This window comes from Coregonus clupeaformis, chromosome 18 (genome assembly GCF_020615455.1).
Source record: "Coregonus clupeaformis isolate EN_2021a chromosome 18, ASM2061545v1, whole genome shotgun sequence".
NCBI classification, from domain to species: domain Eukaryota; kingdom Metazoa; phylum Chordata; class Actinopteri; order Salmoniformes; family Salmonidae; genus Coregonus; species Coregonus clupeaformis.
Window position 1 is genome coordinate 7,180,352 of NC_059209.1, and position 18,191 is coordinate 7,198,542.

Genomic DNA, 18,191 nt, shown 5'->3' on the forward strand with positions numbered 1-18,191 from the left:
TTCAGCATTCATTTTTCAATCCTTCCTTCTCTTTTATAGCTCCATCGCCGCAAGAGACAAAATACTTTTGAGGGATGGCATTGTGTTTGATTATTTATCAGTCCATGTGTTCTCTGTCACCTTGGCTGTGCCTGCGCTACATTTGGACAGGGTCATGAGTTTACTTGTGTTTCAAAATGATATGGTGAGGCAATTAAGGCTAAACCTTGAGTCGTGGACTGCTGCTTCCTACTCTTAAACCTGGGATTATAAAGGTTATATTGAAGAGAATAGCTCTTTACGGTGTTCAGAGGGTTAAGGAACATGTGCAAACACATAGTCAGACTTGGGTGAGCGGTTTTTCATTACATGATGTTAAGTTAATCTGTTCTATATAAAGACTAAATCTCCCCATTAGTGATGTAACCATATTACGACCTATGGGAATCTATGACATTTGATATGAAATGATTGAATCTATAATGTCTGGTTTTATCTAATGTTCTGTACAATGCAACAGGGTAATGCTTATTATTTTATTATTATTTATAATTATATTATTTTTGCTCTGGCATTATAGAGTGGTCGTATTGATCTGGGAAGTAAAACCATTTATTGTAGAGGTAAATGTTATTATTTTAATATTGGAGTCTTGCTAATTTAATAGAGTTTAACATGTTTAGTGCTTTAAGCCGGAGGGGTCTTTTCCCACTGCCATACACCTCACACCACAATGACAGACAGACAGACAGACAGACTTATTCACCGGCACTGTTTTTAGCATCCAACACAATATTGTCATCTAAAGGTATAAATTGTATCAACAAAAATTGTTTCCATACGAACCAATTAATTATGTTCTGTGTTAGACACTTGGTCAGTGCTTTGTACATCCAAATTAGTATTATTCTTGTTCCTTTAAAATGTATGTTCACAATAAGTACTTGAAATATGTTTTTCCTTCAAATGTGTAAACAATGTTATACATTGTATACAATGTTATACATGATGGTATACATTATATTTGTCATGATTTGGAGTGTGAAAGGAAAAGGATAAACATGAGTAGTCAGTGCAATGGATGAGTGCGTTTCAGTGCTCATCTGTCCTCAATGAGTCCTCTCTCAGTACCTCTCCCAGGTACTGTATATTAAAATCTCATCAATTATTGAAATATAAAGGGAATTCAAATCAATTAAAATGTTATTTGCCATATGTGCCAAATACAACAGGTGTAGACATTACAGTGAAATGCTTACTTACAAGCCCTGAACCAACAATGCTGTTTTTCAAGAAAAAAAAAGAAAATAAATAGATGAATAAAAAATAGAAAATAGAAAATAATTAAATAGTCCGGGTAGCCATGATTAGCTGTTCAGGAGTCTTATGGCTTGGGGGTAGAAGCTGTTAAGAAGCCTTTTGGACCTAGACTTGGCGCTCCGGTACCACTTGCCGTGCGGTAGCACAGAGAACAGTCTATGACTAGGGTGGCTGGAGTATTTGACCATTTTTAGGGCCTTCCTCTGACACCGCCTGGTATAGAGGTCCTGGATGGCAGGAAGCTTGGCCCCAGTGATGTACTTGGCCGTACGCACTACCCTCTGTAGTTGCCATACCAGGCGGTGATGCAACCAGTCAGGATGCTCTCGATGGTGCAGCTGTATAACTTTTTGAGGATCTGAGGACCCATGCCAAATCTTTTCAGTCTCCTGAGGGGGAATAGGCTTTGTCATTCCCTCTTCACGACTGTATTGGTGTGTTTGGACCATGATAGTTTGTTGGTGATGTGGACACCAAGGAACTTGAAGCTCTCAACCTGTTCCACTACAGCCCCGTCGATGAGAATGGGGGCATGCTCAGTCGTCTTTTTTTCCTGTAGTCCACAATCATCTCCTTGGTCTTGATCACGTTGAGGGAGAAGTTGTTATCCTGGCACCACACAGCCAGGTCTCTGACCTCCTCCCTATAGGCTATCTCATCATTGTCGGTTATCAGGCCTACCACTGTTGTGTCATCTGTAAACTTAATGATGGTGTTGGAGTCGTGCCTGGCCATGCAGTTATGGGTGAACAGGGAGTACAGGAGGGGACTGAGCACGCACCCCTGAGGGGCCCTCGTGTTGAGGATCAGCGTGGCAGATGTGTTGTTACCTACCCTTACCACCTGGGGGCGGCCCGTCAGGAAGTCCAGGATCCAGTTACACTAGCAGCGGGTCTAGCTCTGCAGGTGAGGCTAGTTCACTGGTCAGGTAGTGGACAGGTAGGGGCTGGGCTACTGGGAGGTCAAAAGGTCAACCCTGTCTGTCATGCCCAGAGCATTCACAAGACTAAGACACACTGGATACCACCACACTCCTACTAAAAGGTTACAGTATACCAGACCTGAAGTCTTATATGTACAGAGTGTAACTGTCACGTTGATATACTGAGTTATCTTTATCTTGCTTAGTTTTAGGATACAGCTACAGAGCTTCCAAGTCTTTCCTTACCCTAACTCCAAGCGGTTTATTTTTTTTAATGTGCAAGCTTCTATTCATGGGGTGAATCCCAATAATCTCTCCTTCCTCACGAAGTGGGCACTTGTTCACTTCCCTTCACTGATTTGAAAGGAAATGAATGGTATAATAAATATGGTGTAAACTCCCTCTAGCCCCATGAGCACCAATCCGGTGTGTTTAGATTTGTGGGAAATAGTGAACGAGTGTACACTTCAGGAGAAAGGAGATAATATTGGGACGCATCCATGGTGTCTGCCATAGACCTTGGTAGATAACTCAGACACATTTGTTTGGGATTCATTGATGGACCGCAATATTCAAACCTTGTCTCTGATTTTCAAGCATATTTAAGTCAGGACTGGGACTGGACCATTCAGGAACACTCAACACCTCTTGAAAAGCCATTCTGGTGTGTCTTTGGCCTTAACATTTGTGTAATTGTCCCACTGAAAAATAAAACTATTCCAGTGTTTTCAAAAGAACACTGCGGGTGTTTTCCTGTAACTTTTTACCTGGGGTTTGCTTCTTTCATATTTTTTTGATTCTGTCAAACTCCTCAGTCCCTAAATGAGACCGATAAGTAATACTGCAAGACAACACTGCGACAAAATTAACTTTTTGGCATAATCCAATTAAACAACACAGAGTGAAATCCTCTGTATTTTCAAGTATGGTGATGGCAGCACCATGTTATGGGTTTGCTTGTCATCGACATGGACTGGGGAGTTTGTCAGGATCAAAATAAATATGAAAGGAATAACCCACCTCAGTCTTCTGAAAACCCTGGGATAATTATGATTTTTTAAATCATCGGGACAATTGCACATGTTAATGCCAAAAACGCACTAGAAGGACTTTCCAATAGGTGTTGAGTGTTCCTAAGTGGTCGCCTCAGTCCTGATTTAAATTTGCTTGAAAATCAGAGGCAAGGTTTGAATATTGCTGTCCATCAATGATTTCCCAAACAAATGTACTAATCTTGAGCAATTTTGACAAAAACAATGAATATATGTTTCCCTAAGAGTTTGAGAATCATATTCAAAATGATACAGAACTGTAATTGCAGCCAATGGTGCTTCCACCAGGGCGGCAGGTAGCTTAGTGGGTAAGAGCGTTGTGCCAGTAACCGAAAGGTCGCTGGTTCTAATCCCCGAGCCGACTAGGTGAAAAATCTGTCGATGTGCCCTTAAGCAAGGCACTTAACCCTAATTGCTCCTGTAAGTCGCTCTGGATAAGAGCGTCTGCTAAATGACTAAAATGTAAATGTAATATTAACTCTATGTGTGAAGACATACACAATCAAGACTTCTTATTTTTTGGGGGAAAATGTTCTATAATTTTCTTTCAGTTTGAAATTGAGGAGTATGTTGTGTAGATCTGTAGGGAAAAAATCCAATTGAATCCCTTTTTAGATACAATTTTAAGGCAGCAAAATGTGAAGACTGTGCAAGGGGTGTGTAGACTTTCACTAGGCACTGTATGACTGTTTTTTTACAGTCACACAGACCTTTACAGGACATTGAATAATACAGATGTTCCAATTACCCTTGAAGTGAGAAACGGTCATTTCAGTGACAAAACGCTTAAAATTCAGCCACGTGAGCTTCATTAAATGTTTGATCCATATATTTAAGGGAGGTTGTCAGCATTACTTACTGCATATTAAATGTTGCCCTTAGCGCTCTTGACGAAGGACACAAGATGCTCCTGGAGAGGAAGGAGAGTCCTCTAATGCCAATGACAAGAATGACATTATAGGGTGTGCTTTTATGTTCTGTCTGTAATAAGATACTGCATATCTTAAACCGTGTAGTAGCCATGTTGGGATCCATTCCATTTTATTTGAGTCAATTCAGGAAGTATGATGAAAATTGGAATTGGAATTTCAGACTACTTCCTAAATGTGTTAGATGTTAGCTGTACTATGTTGACACTACGTGTCAGTTGCAGTGCACAGAGTTAGCTCCACTTTGACAGTTTTACCTAGACAGTTAGTTTCCTACTCCTGTTATCCTATTCCTACTCTGCCTGAGGAGCACCCCATCTCACTCTCTTTCTCTTCAGCTGAATTGAATGAGTTTCCCCACTTTTCCAAATAGACATATTTTTTCAAGAGGATCCCTGGCCGGTCGGTTGTTTCCATGGCAACAGCCCCATTTGTCTGCTGCATATGAGAGAGAGAGAGAGAGAGAGAGAGAGAGAGAGAGAGAGAGAGAGAGAGAGAGAGAGAGAGAGAGAGAGAGAGAGAGAGAGAGAGAGAGAGAGAGAGAGAGAGAGAGAGAGAGAGAGAGAGAGAGAGAGAGAGAGAGAGAGAGAGAGAGAGAGAGAGAGAGAGAGAGAGAGAGAGAGAGAGAGAGAGAGAGAGAGAGAGAGAGAGAGAGAGAGAGACGGGGAGAGAGAGAGGGGAGAGAGAGACGGGGAGAGAGAGAGACGGGAGAGAGAGAGAGAGAGAGAGAGAGAGAGAGAGAGAGAGAGAGAGAGAGAGAGAGAGAGAGAGAGAGAGAGAGAGAGAGAGAGAGAGAGAGAGAGAGAGAGAGAGAGAGAGAGAGAGAGAGACGGGGAGAGAGAGACGGGGAGAGAGAGAGAGAGAGAGAGAGAGAGAGAGAGAGAGAGAGAGAGAGAGAGAGAGAGAGAGAGAGAGAGAGAGAGAGAGAGAGAGAGAGAGAGAGAGACGGGGAGAGAGAGACGGGGAGAGAGAGAGAGCGAGCGAGAGCGAGAGACGGGGAGCGAGAGAGACGGGGAGAGAGAGAGACGGGGAGAGAGAGAGAGAGAGAGAGAGAGAGAGAGAGAGAGAGACGGGGAGAGAGAGACGGGGAGAGAGAGACGGGGAGAGAGAGACGGGGAGAGAGAGACGGGGGAGAGAGAGAGAGAGAGAGAGAGAGAGAGAGAGAGAGAGAGAGAGAGAGAGAGAGAGAGAGAGAGAGAGAGAGAGAGAGAGAGAGAGAGAGAGAGAGAGAGAGAGAGAGAGAGAGAGAGAGAGACGGGGAGAGAGACGGGGAGAGAGAGAGACGGGGAGAGAGAGAGACGGGGAGAGAGAGACGGGGGGAGAGAGAGAGAGAGAGAGAGACGGGGAGAGAGAGAGACGGGGAGAGAGAGAGACGGGGAGAGAGAGAGAACTAGCTAGCTAGCTAGCTTCTGGTATGAGTCATCTGATCAGCTCCATGAACCAGCCAGGTCACCCGTGATACAAGTCAGTATTAGAAGTCCATCCATGTCATCGGGAAATGACATGGAAACCGGCCACTAGGGGCAACAGTGAGCGCTGTTATCTTCAAGTAGGTTTCGGTTTTTCTAGGGTATTGTGGACAGGGATGGCAGATGGGCGTAATCATCTGCCTCTGGTGTAAAAGGTTGCATTTTAAAATTCAGTGATAGAAAGTTTTCTGTTTTAAGCCTATCCCAAACCTTAACCATTCGGAGTTAATGCTTAACCTTAAGATTTTGGAGTTAATGCCTAAACTTAACCTTAAGCACTTCAGAATTTGACGTTTGGAACAACTTTGAAATTTGCCGTTTGAGAACCATGAATGAACGTCTAATTCTGACTTGAGACTGTGAGAGCTTGTTGCAGCCATGAACACAGAGACACTAGCTGAGCAGGGTTAAAGAGGGCACCCATTCACTCAGAGCACCCGGCCCCTTCACCGGGGGGGCAAGATGCCCCCCTTATTTGAATCAAAGGAAAAGTGTGTGTGTGTGTGTGAGACTGGATTTTAGCAATCTGTCAAAGCCCTTACTAAGAGAGTGAAGGCCATTGAGCCCCCCCCCCCTCCCACCTTGTAGATATGAAGCTGTCAGACAGAGAATAGCAGTATTCACTGAATGACACTTATTTTCTCCCACTTTACACGAGTGCAGCGAACAAAACAGGCAGCAGAGCAGCTGAGGAAAACACTTTTTCACATTCACTGGTGATGACAGACATGCAGCAATTATAGTGATGAGGCAAAGCAGACATTTCTAGTTATCCCCCTCTTTATGCCTTCTCTGCCTCTATTCTTTGTGTGTGTGTGTATGCGTGCGTTTGTGTGTGCATTTGTGCGTGTGTACATGTGTGCATGCGTGTGTGTGAGCCTTCCTAAATGTGTGTTCACATGTCCCCCACTTAGGTCCCATTACCAGCCCCAGGCATTAACGTGTGTCAGGGCAAGGTAGTCTGACGTGTGCCTGATGGACCCCTGGTCTTGGGCCATGTGGCTGTGTGTGGCAGTAATGTGATGGGGGTAATGGGAGTGGTGACAGCGCCAATGACAGGGGATTAGGAGAGGGGACAGAGCTAATGTACAGGGCCCTGGTGGCTGGGATGAGGACTGATGGCTCCTAGATGGGATGCAGCCCCCATCCCCCCAGCAGTAAGGAGGTAGGGAGTTATGCGGGAGATTGGGTAGCTTTAGAGATGTGATGGTGAATTAACAGTCTCTCCCAACATCCGGATCTGACGTTAACAGGTCAAAGACCATCATTCATGCGCACATTTGTTTCTGGGTTCCAAATTGGTGAATGAGCAGTGCAAAGACAGAAATAGTGTGTGTGTGTTTTCCTACATTATCAGGGCCCCAAAGTCCTAACATTTTGTACGTACACTGTCAGGTTGCTCACTCAGGGTTACCTAATGGCCTGGCAGGCAGTAGTCTGTGCTACCATGCGGTGAGTTTGGGTCTAATCTGTGCGTGGCTAAATTAAAAGGCCCTTTGGTGCGGAAATGGAGTGCTGGGTTCTCCCTGCCTCTCCCTGGCCCCTGTGGCCTGAAGCCTGCTCCCCGACCAAGACTAGGTGTCCCCCACACCTGAGAAATGTGTGTCTAAATCAGAGACCCAGACCCACACCACACATGCATGTGTACACACCCACCTACACACACATAGCATGTGCACACACAAACAAACACATGCACCCACACACGCATTTAGAAGCTCTGAGAATGTGTGTGTGTGTGATTGTGAGTTAGTGAGTGACAGAGACTCCTACTGACACGTTACTTTATGCCCACTAGTGCCACTTGGATGACACCACCAGGAGGATTACATACCCATATGAATGTAGCCAGTTACCATCAGGGACATGAGGCGATGGTAACAGGGGCCATGACTCTGAAAAGTAGGACATGGAAGAAGTTTGCTCACACTTTAATGGAAGTAATATCTTTATATATATATATTTATTATCTTGTAGACAACCTTGAAGATGTTTGGACATTTTCTGATGATGGTCTCTGACAGAAACATCATTGTATACTGTATTTTTATACTCGTATTTGCTATTACTGTTAGTTTTTTGGTTAAATAGTATTAATATTTTTTTTACAATGCCATGCTGTGGCAGCTGGTCAACAAAGACATGTAGAGTATTATCATAAATATCAGAGTGGATTCCTTCCCAGCCTTTTTAAATGCGGATTTGCATTTCTATTGTTACATTTTAGACCTCGTTGAACTGTCTGCCCCACAAAAACCTAAACATTGTTCAATTGTTCATTGTAAAAATAAAAAATAAACATAATTTTAGTTATGTTGGTTTGAAGTTGAATAAGTACAGTGAGGGAAAAAAGTATTTGATCCCCTGCTGATTTTGTATGTTTGCCCACTGACAAAGAAATGATCAGTCTATAATTTTAATGGTAGGTTTATTTGAACAGTGAGAGACAGAATAACAACAAAAAAATCCAGAAAAACGCATGTAAAATGAATTGATTTGCATTTTAATGAGGGAAATAATAATTTGACCCCTCTGCAAAACATGACTTAGTACTTGGTGGCAAAACCCTTGTTGGCAATCACAGAGGTCAGACGTTTCTTGTAGTTGGCCATCAGGAGGGATTTTGTCCCACTCCTCTTTGCAGATCTTCTCCAAGTCATTAAGGTTTCGAGGCTGATGTTTGGCAACTCAAACCTTCAGCTCCCTCCACAGATGTTCTATGTGATTAAGGTCTGCAGACTGGCTAGGCCACTCCAGGACCTTAATGTGCTTCTTCTTCAGCCACTCCTTTGTTGCCTTGGCCGTGTGTTTTGGGTCATTGTCATGCTGGAATACCCATCCACGACCCATTTTCAATGCCCTGGCTGAGGGAAGGAGGATCTCACCCAAGATTTGACGGTACATGGCCCCGTCCATCGTCCCTTTGATGCGGTGAAGTTGTCCTGTCCCCTTAGCAGAAAAACACCCCCAAAGCATAATGTTTCCACCTCCACGTTTGACGGTGGGGATGGTGTTCTTGGGGTCATAGGCAGCATTCCTCCTCCTCCAAACACGGCGAGTTGAGTTGATGCCAAAGAGCTCCATTTTGGTCTCATCTGACCACAACACTTTCACCCAGTTCTCCTCTGAATCATTCAGATGTTCATTGGCAAACTTCAGACGGGCATGTATATGTGCTTTCTTGAGCAGGGGGACCTTGCGGGCGCTGCAGGATTTCAGTCCTTCACGGCGTAGTGTGTTACCAATTGTTTTCTTGGTGACTATTGTCCCAGCTGCCTTGAGATCATTGGCAAGATCCTCCCGTGTAGTTCTAGGCTGATTCCTCACCGTTCTCATGATCATTGCAACTCCACGAGGTGAGATCTTGCATGGAGCCCCAGGCCGAGGGAGATTGACAGTTATTTTGTGTTTCTTCCATTTGCGAATAATCGCACCAACTGTTGTCACCTTCTCACCAAGCTGCTTGGCCATGGTCTTGTAGCCCATTCCAGCCTTGTGTAGGTCTACAAACTTGTTCCTGACATCCTTGGAGAGCTCTTTGGTCTTGGCCATGGTGGAGAGTTTGGAATCTGATTGATTGATTGCTTCTGTGGACAGGTGTATTTTATACAGGTAACAAGCTGAGATTAAGAGCACTCCCTTTAAGAGTGTATAAAAGACACCTGGGAGCCAGAAATCTTTCTGATTGAGAGAGGGTCAAATACTTATTTATTCTCTCACTGTTCAAATAAACATACCATTAACATTATAGACTGATCATTTCTTTGTCAGTGGGCAAATGTACAAAATCAGCAGGGGATCAAATACTTTTTTCCCTCACTATACATTGTGGATGAGGATTTGTACTGAAATGAAGACATTTTCTTTGGGGGCAACTTCTGAGGTGAAAACCAAATGATGACAATGATGCTGAAGTAGTCTTGCTGATATCATTCCCCCTTCCCATCCTCATTTTCCTGCTCACACTCCTAATGTCCTCTCTATCCTCCCATGTACTGGAGCCTTGCTGGGTTCAGTGGGTTTGTAGACACAGTCACCCAAATGTGACCTCATAGCCCAGCCACAGACCAGACTGGTTAGAACACACACACACAGGCATGCACACACACGTGCACGCAATCACACACACACACACAGGCATGGATGCACACACACACACATACACACACACACTGGTCTCTCCTTGAGCATCAAAACGATTCATAGGATGACTGAGCAACATTGTCTACAATATGTCACTACACGCCATGTGTATGCATTTTGTGTTTTATGTGCAGCGTAATCATCCCATGATTATCACGCTCAATAGAAAGACACACACCAAAGGATAGCATGGAGCATCTCTAGCTCCAAACCAGCACAGAGAGGGGAAATTGATTTTCTGTTCAGTCTGTCTCCACATGTACTATGCCCAGAGAAAGAAGCATTAATACAGTCTAATTCTACACAATGGGACAGGAGCTGCTGTTCGCTGTCGTCCTTCCTCCTGCAGTCGCATGAGACCATGACGAAGGGTTTAACACTCTGGAACAGGTCAGCATAGCCACACCATACGCAGTCTGAACTGGCTCGCTCGCTTAGATCCATCTCCAGCCAAGCACGACATTTTGAGAGAGAGAGAGAGAGAGAGAGGAAATAATTACAAATGAAGAGTGACGCATCTGTGAATAGAACATATGTCGGTGCGGGGCGGGAGCCTCAGTGAATTATAGGTGTCCATGATGTGGCGTCACTGGTGCTGAACGGAGCCATTTGAGAGGCTGATGTGTTTTATCTGGGCCCGGCTCTGACTGTCATCTCTGCCAAGGGACTGGCTGTAATTGAGAGTCAACTCTAATCTGCATAGACAAAACTGAGTAGAAGAGAGGACAGGACCTGAGAGGAGAGGAGAGGAGAGGAGAGGGAGGAAAGGAAAGGCTAAGGAGAGGAGGAGAGGCTGAAGAGAGGAGAGGGTGGGTGAGTGTGCATGCCTGCCTTTGCGTGTATGTGTCTGCAGTTTGCACCGCGTCTGTGTTACTTCAGGCCATGATCAAGAGCAACGTCTCACCCTCACCCTTTCACCTCTCAGCCCTCTCTTTGAAGTTCCTTGCCTCCTCTCCTTGCCTCCTCTCCTTGTCTCCTCTCCTTGTCTCATCTCCTTGTCTCATATTGCCATATAGAGAGACAGTCCCACTAGGATGTGAACAATGTGCTTCCCTCGCTGGATAAGGCCCTTCCCAAGGTCACAGCTGTCAATTATCCCTCTCTCCTGGCTTTGGCTCACACACATACTCACTTTTATATCTGCCTGGCAGGCTGGCTGACTGACTGGCTGTTCCAGGGAAAATGCCCGGTCCGTTGTAAACCTTGAAAAGCCGGTAATAGCTTGGAGCCCAGAGCCCAGCCACTGTTGGCGCCATCAGAGAGAATGTTTTTTGGGGGGTGTATTCACACACATAATGTACTCAAACAAAGGGAACAGAGCATTGTGAGCACACGCGCACATGCGCGCACACAAGCACTCACTCACATACTCACATGGGTGTATACACACACACATACATACAAACACACACATACGCACACAGTCAATATATTATGCAGTTACTACAGTACACACATGCAGTGCTTGGTACAGTAGATTAGCATAGGTTGGCACAGTGTGGTACATTACAGTACAGAATGTGGTGGGGGCAGGGCGAGGCAGGCTAAACCTTCTGTCTCCCTGTCATCGCCTGGTGCCACCGGGGGTAGGAGTTGCTGGCGTGGGCGGTGTGCGGGTACTTGACTGGCGCTGTAGCTCTTAGTGAAGTAGCGGGCAGAGCCCTGGCTGGCTGGCGTCCCTCCAGGTTAACTGCATGCTGGGAGGTTTTTGTATCCATGTGCGTTTTGCGATGTGGCACCAGATGCCACTCCATGTGTCCAAATCCGAGAGAGAGAGAGAGAGAGAGAGAGAGAGAGAGAGAGAGAGAGAGAGAGAAGAGAGAGAGAGAGAGAGAGAGAGAGAGAGAGAGAGAGAGAGAGAGAGAGAGAGAGAGAGAGAGAGAGAGAGAGAGAGAGAGAGAGAGAGAGAGAGAGAGAGAGAGAGAGAGAGAGAGAGAGAGAGAGAGAGAGAGAGAGAGAGAGAGAGAGAGAGAGAGAGAGAGAGAGAGAGAGAGAGAGAGAGAGAGAGAGAGAGAGAGGTCTACAGGACTCAAGTGGAATAGATAGATCCTGAAAGGGTGGAGGACTGTGTGTGTGCACGCCGATCTGTGTTTACGTACCTACGTGTGTATGTAACAGAGAGAAAATGAGTATATGAGGAAGGGAGAGAGAGAGGAGCAGTCCTGGCTGAGGGAGGCAGTGGAGTGACAGGGTGAGAGGCTACTCCTGGCCTGTACCCGTCCTCCTAATGGGAAGAGAGGAGGAGGAGGAGGAGAGTAGTACGTGAAGAGGAGAGGAAGAGGAGGAAGGGCAGCATGTCATAACTAGGAGGTATATCTCCCTTTCTTACACACTCTCTCTCTCTCTCTCTCCACTCCCACATAAATCTAATTGGACACTCCACCTGCCACTTCATCTTCTGCCTGCCACTATTCCAACCTCTCTGTTCCCTCTCTCCATCTTCCTCTGCTCTCTCTCCTCTCTCACCCCCTCTCTTCGTTCATTCCCTCCCTCTTCCTGTGTCACTCTACTGAGGAGGGCATTTTCTCAGACCTTGTTAGTGCAAGAGGGACCACACTCTTCTCCCTGATATACACACTCCTCCCTCATCTTCTTCTTTTTCCCTACCTCTAGCTCCTGCCCTGCTCCATCATCTCTCTCTATACCTCCCTCTAGCTCCTTCTCTCCCTCTTTCTCATTCGGACACTCTCTGAATGTTGATGCCATGACCCCACTGACCAATCGTCTCAACAGATATTATACATCCTTTAGACAATGTGCATTATCCCAGACATATGCTAGTGTGTTTTTCTCTATGATGCTGTGAAGTTTGAGGTTGAACTAGCACGTCTGCCTCCCACCCATTGTCTTGTGCCCTGGAAATATTCCATTCCCACCATTACCATAATCCAGTCCTTCTAGAGGAGGTTGTGTGTGAGCCTGTTTGGGTGGTCCCCAACATGGCTTCCAGCAGGTACAGTCGCTCCCTCTCACACTCAGTCCCTCATTGAGATTCAGAAGCTGAGCCTGACATCTAGCATCAGGTCTCACAATAATTATTTTAAATTGCTACGAGGAACACTGGGCCTGGTGGAATATATTACCTCCATTCTAATGAGATGAATTTTCCCAGCACATAAAGTGCAACCTCCTGGCTGTGTGTGTGTATGAAGGGGGGGGGTTCCAAATTATCAGGACCCCAAAGTCCTAACATTTCACCTGAATGTCCTGAAAAGGTAGGAAAACAAGTTATTTTTCGGAAAGTATTCAGACACCATTACTTTTTACACATTTTGTTACGTTACAGCATTATTCTAAAAATAATTAAATAGTTGTTTTTCCTCATTAATCTTCACACAATACCCCGTAATGACAAAGCAAAAACTGTTTTTTAGAAATGTTTGCTTATTTATAATGTAAAAAAAATGGAAATATCACATTTACATAAGTATTCAGACCCTTTATTCAGTACTTTGTTGAAGCACCTTTGGCAGTGACTACAGACTCAAGTCTTCTTGAGTATGACGCTACAACCTTGTCACACCTGTATTTGGGGAGTTTCTCCCATTCTTCTCTGCAGATCCTCTCAAGCTCTGTCATGTTGGATGGGGAGCGTTGCTGCACAGCTATTTTTAGGTCTCTCCAGAGATGTTCGATCAGGTTCAAGTCTGGGCTCTGGCTGGACCACTCAAGGACATTCAGAGACTTGTCCCAAAGCCAATCCTACATTGTCTTGGCTGTGTGCTTAGGGTCGTTGTCCTGTTGGAAGGTGAACCTTCTCCCCCAGTCTGAGGTCCTGAGCGCTCTGGAGCAGGTTTTCATCAAGGATCTCTTTGTACATTACTCCGTTCATCTTTGCCTCGATCCTGACTAGTTTCCCAGTCCCTGCCGCTGAAAAACATCCCCACAGCATGACACTGCCACCACCATGCTTCACCATAGGGATGGTGCCTGGTTTCCTCCAGATGTGATGCTTGGCATTCAGGCAAAATAGTTCAATCTTGGTTTCAGCAGAGCAGATAATCTTGTTTCTCATGGTCTGACAGTCTTTAGGTGCCTTTTGGCAAACTCCAAGCGGGCTGTCATGTGCCTTTTACTGAGGAGTGACTTCCGCCTGGCCACTCTACCATAAATGCCTGATTGGTGGAGTGCTGCAGAGATGGTTGTCCTTCTGGAAGGTTCTCCCATCTCCACAGAGGAACTCTAGAGCTCTGTCAGAGTGACCATCGGGTTCTTGGTCACCTCCCTGATCAAAGCCCTTCTCCCCCGATTGCTCAGTTTGGCCGGGCGGCCAGATCTAGGAAGAGTCTTGGTGGTTCCAAACTTCTTACATTTAAGAATGATGGAGGTCACTGTGTTCTTGGGGACCTTCAATGCTGCATACAGTGGGGGAAAAAAGTATTTAGTCAGCCACCAATTGTGCAAGTTCTCCCACTTAAAAAGATGAGAGAGGCCTGTAATTTTCATCATAGGTACACGTCAACTATGACAGACAAAATGAGCATTGTTTTTCCAGAAAATCACATTGTAGGATTTTTAATGAATTTATTTGCAAATTATGGTGGAAAATAAGGATTTGGTCAATAACAAAAGTCTCTCAATACTTTGTTATATACCCTTTGTTGGCAATGACACAGGTCATACGTTTTCTGTAAGTCTTCACAAGGTTTTCACACACTGTTGCTGGTACTTTGGCCCATTCCTCCATGCAGATCTCCTCTTGAGCAGTGATGTTTTGGGGCTGTCGCTGGGCAACACGGACTTTCAACTCCCTCCAAAGATTTTCTATGGGGTTGAGATCTGGAGACTGGCTAGGCCACTCCAGGACCTTGAAATGCTTCTTACGAAGCCACTCCTTCGTTGCCCGGGCGGTGTGTTTGGGATCATTGTCATGCTGAAAGACCCAGCCACGTTTCATCTTCAATGCCCTTGCTGATGGAAGGAGGTTTTCACTCAAAATCTCACGATACATGGCCCCATTCATTCTTTCCTTTACACGGATCAGTCGTCCTGGTCCTTTTGCAGAAAAACAGCCCCAAAGCATGATGTTTCCACCCCCATGCTTCACAGTAGGTATGGTGTTCTTTGGATGCAACTCAGCATTCTTTGTCCTCCAAACACGACGAGTTTAGTTTTTACCTAAAAGTTCTATTTTGGTTTCATCTGACCATATGACATTCTCCCAATCCTCTTCTGGATCATCCAAATGCACTCTAGCAAACTTCAGATGGGCCTGGCCATGTACTGGCTTAAGCAGGGGGACATGTCTTGCACTGCAGGATTTGAGTCCCTGGCGGCGTAGTGTGTTACTGATGGTAGGCTTTGTTACTTTGGTCCCAGCTCTCTGCAGGTCATTGACTAGGTCCCCCTGTGTGGTTCTGGGATTTTTGCTCACCGTTCTTGTGATCATTTTGACCCCACGGGGTGAGATCTTGCGTGGAGCCCCAGATCGAGGGAGATTATCAGTGGTCTTGTATGTCTTCCATTTCCTAATAATTGCTCCCACAGTTGATTTCTTCAAACCTAGCTGCTTACCTATTGCAGATTCAGTCTTCCCAGCCTGGTGCAGGTCTACAATTTTGTTTCTAGTGTCCTTTGACAGCTCTTTGGTCTTGGCCATAGTGGAGTTTGGAGTGTGACTGTTTGAGGTTGTGGACAGGTGTCTTTTATACTGATAACAAGTTCAAACAGGTGTCATTAATACAGGTAACGAGTGGAGGACAGAGGAGCCTCTTAAAGAAGAAGTTACAGGTCTTTGAGAGCCAGAAATCTTGCTTGTTTGTAGGTGACCAAATACTTATTTTCCACCATCATTTGCAAATAAATTCATAAAAAATCCTACAATGTGATGTTCTGGATTTTTTTTCCTCATTTTGTCTGTCATAGTTGACGTGTACCTATGATGAAAATTACAGGCCTCTCTCATCTTTTTAAGTGGGAGAACTTGCACAATTGGTGGCTGACTAAATACTTTTTCCCCCCACTGTAAATGATCTGTGCCTCGACACAATCCTGTCCCAGAGCTAAATGGACAATTCCTTTGACCTCATGGCTTGGTTTTTGCTGTGACATGCACTGTCAACTGTGGGACCTTTTATAGACAGTTGTGTGCCTTTCCGAATCATGTCCAATCAATTGAATTTACCACAAGTGGACTCCAATTAATTTGTAGAAACATCTCAAGAATGATCAATGGAAACAGGATGCACCTGAGCTCAATTTCGAGTCTCAAAGCAAGGGGTCTGAATACCTATGTAAATAAGATCCGTTTTTTTATTTTGTAATACATTTGAAAAAAAAATTAAAAACCTGTTTTCGCTTTGTCACTATGGGGTATTGTGTGTAGATTGCTGAGGATTTTTTTGTTTTAATCCATTTTAGAATGAGGCTATAACGTAACAAAATTTGGAAAAAGTCAAGGGGTCTGAATACTTTCCAAAGGCACGGTATACCGTTAATTCCTATAATTTATCATCTACAGTGTTTGTTTATTTGGTTACGGTCGTTTATTTTAATGCATTAAATATTATTATTCCAGTCTTCCCTTTCTCATTGTCGAAGTGGACCCATTGTTTGCAGAGTGCACAACCTATGCTACACTTTTTTGGTTTATTTCATTCCATTTATGAGTTTTGTCAATTTATTCATTGTCTTTTGTTTGGAGCGCTCCTGTGAATGTTGAGTAAGGACGCGCACTCATAGAAGTAGGCCTATAGGCTACCTGGCCTGCGCGCAAATGTAGGCATATAAATGCCCTGTGGAGCTTCTCAAAGTAATGTTTTCTTCACCTCAAACAGCAAGCAAACAAAGTCCGTTTTTAAATCCATTGAGAATTACAATAGTTCCTCAATATATTTGAAAAATCTTTCCACCTCTCTCCCTTTCAATTACCACTCAGCGTGAAAGGGAAAAATGTCATGCTCTGATCCAGTGGAAACGTCATGAAATAGGCCTACCTGATTATTTCTTATCAGTGCTTCACTTGGACTGAAATATGTTCCGGTAATCAGTTTGGGTGCTGGTACTGTTTATATTTAGGTGCAGGAGCTGCACAATACTTTTGAGCTAATATTCTATAAGAGGAACAGGAGCTCAAGCAGTAGAAAATTTGAGGTGCCGGTGAGCTGCTGCCCAAGTCAAGCACTGCTTCTTATCCCTTGCGCAAATAGCCTACAGCTGTGTTTGTCCAGATCTCACTGGCTCTGGAAACTCTGAGGGCCCAGAATATTTTATACAATGTTGGAAGTTTGCTATCACAAGCTTTGGGCCTGACCCAAGTTAATAGTTGATACAATGTTTCAAGTTTGTTGCAGACAGGCCATGTGTAGCCAATGTGACTTATAGGATATATTTTTTTTATCAGGATATTTTCTACCTGCAGGCAATATAAGTTACTTTGTATCATTTTCATTTAGATTTGGATAGAATTTTGATTAACCACAATTATTTTGAGATATGAAGACTTTATTATAAATTAAATGAAACTGTTTCACGAAAATGTGCATATGAAAACCATAACTGGCATGCAGATCCGTAGAAATGGTAAGATACATTTGCATTCCACGTGAGAAAGGTTGTCGACTCCTCCTGTAGCCTATTACTGGCAACTTCAGGAGAGTAATGGCAGAATCTGCGAAAGCCAGCAGGAGCGGGAGGAGAATAGTTGGGTCAGGTTACATTTTTCTTCTTCTGGTTATCTAGATCTCTGGCACCTTCTTGAGGAATTTGTCTTATTTCATCAAACCTTAAGCTTAAAGCATCAGACAAGCTCAATGCATATAGTTGATTTTATTAAAACAAATACAGTAGGTTGTATCTATATATGGAAAAATACACGTTTAAAAATATTTACCAATCGATTGGTCGAAAGAACAGATGACTTTCGGTCTACCAATATGTTTTTTTTGTCGGGGACAGCCCTAGTGGAGTGTTATTAATATGTTTCTTAATTTTTCAAAATCCGGTGTTTCTATGTCAGGAAGGTTTTGTTATATTTCAGTCTTCTGGGATGTAGAGTACCAGTGAAAAGTTTGGACACACCTACTCATTCCAGGGTTTTTCTTAATTTTTACTATTTTCTACATTGTAGAATAATAGTGAAGACATCAAAACTATGAAATAACACATATAGAATCATGTACTGATCAAAAAAGTGTTAAACAAATCAAAATATATGTTATATTTGAGATTATTCAAAGTAGACACCCTTTGCCTTGATGACAGCTTTGCACACTCTTGGCATTCCCTCAACCAGCTTCATGAGGTAGTCACCTGGAATGCATTTCAATTAACAGGTGTGCCTTCTTAAAAGTTAATTTGTGGAATGTATTTCCTTCTTAATGCATTTGAGCCAATCAGTTGTGTTGTGACAAGGTAGGGTTGGTATACAGAAGATAGC

The 18,191-nt window shown here is 44.1% G+C and overlaps 1 protein-coding gene across 3 annotated transcripts in view; it reads left to right on the forward strand.

Moving 5' to 3' along the window:
* The window catches only part of kiaa0825 (KIAA0825 ortholog), a 143,663-nt gene that overhangs the window by 78,939 nt on the left and 46,533 nt on the right, over nt 1–18,191 (forward strand). The gene's annotated exons all lie outside the window — the stretch shown is intronic.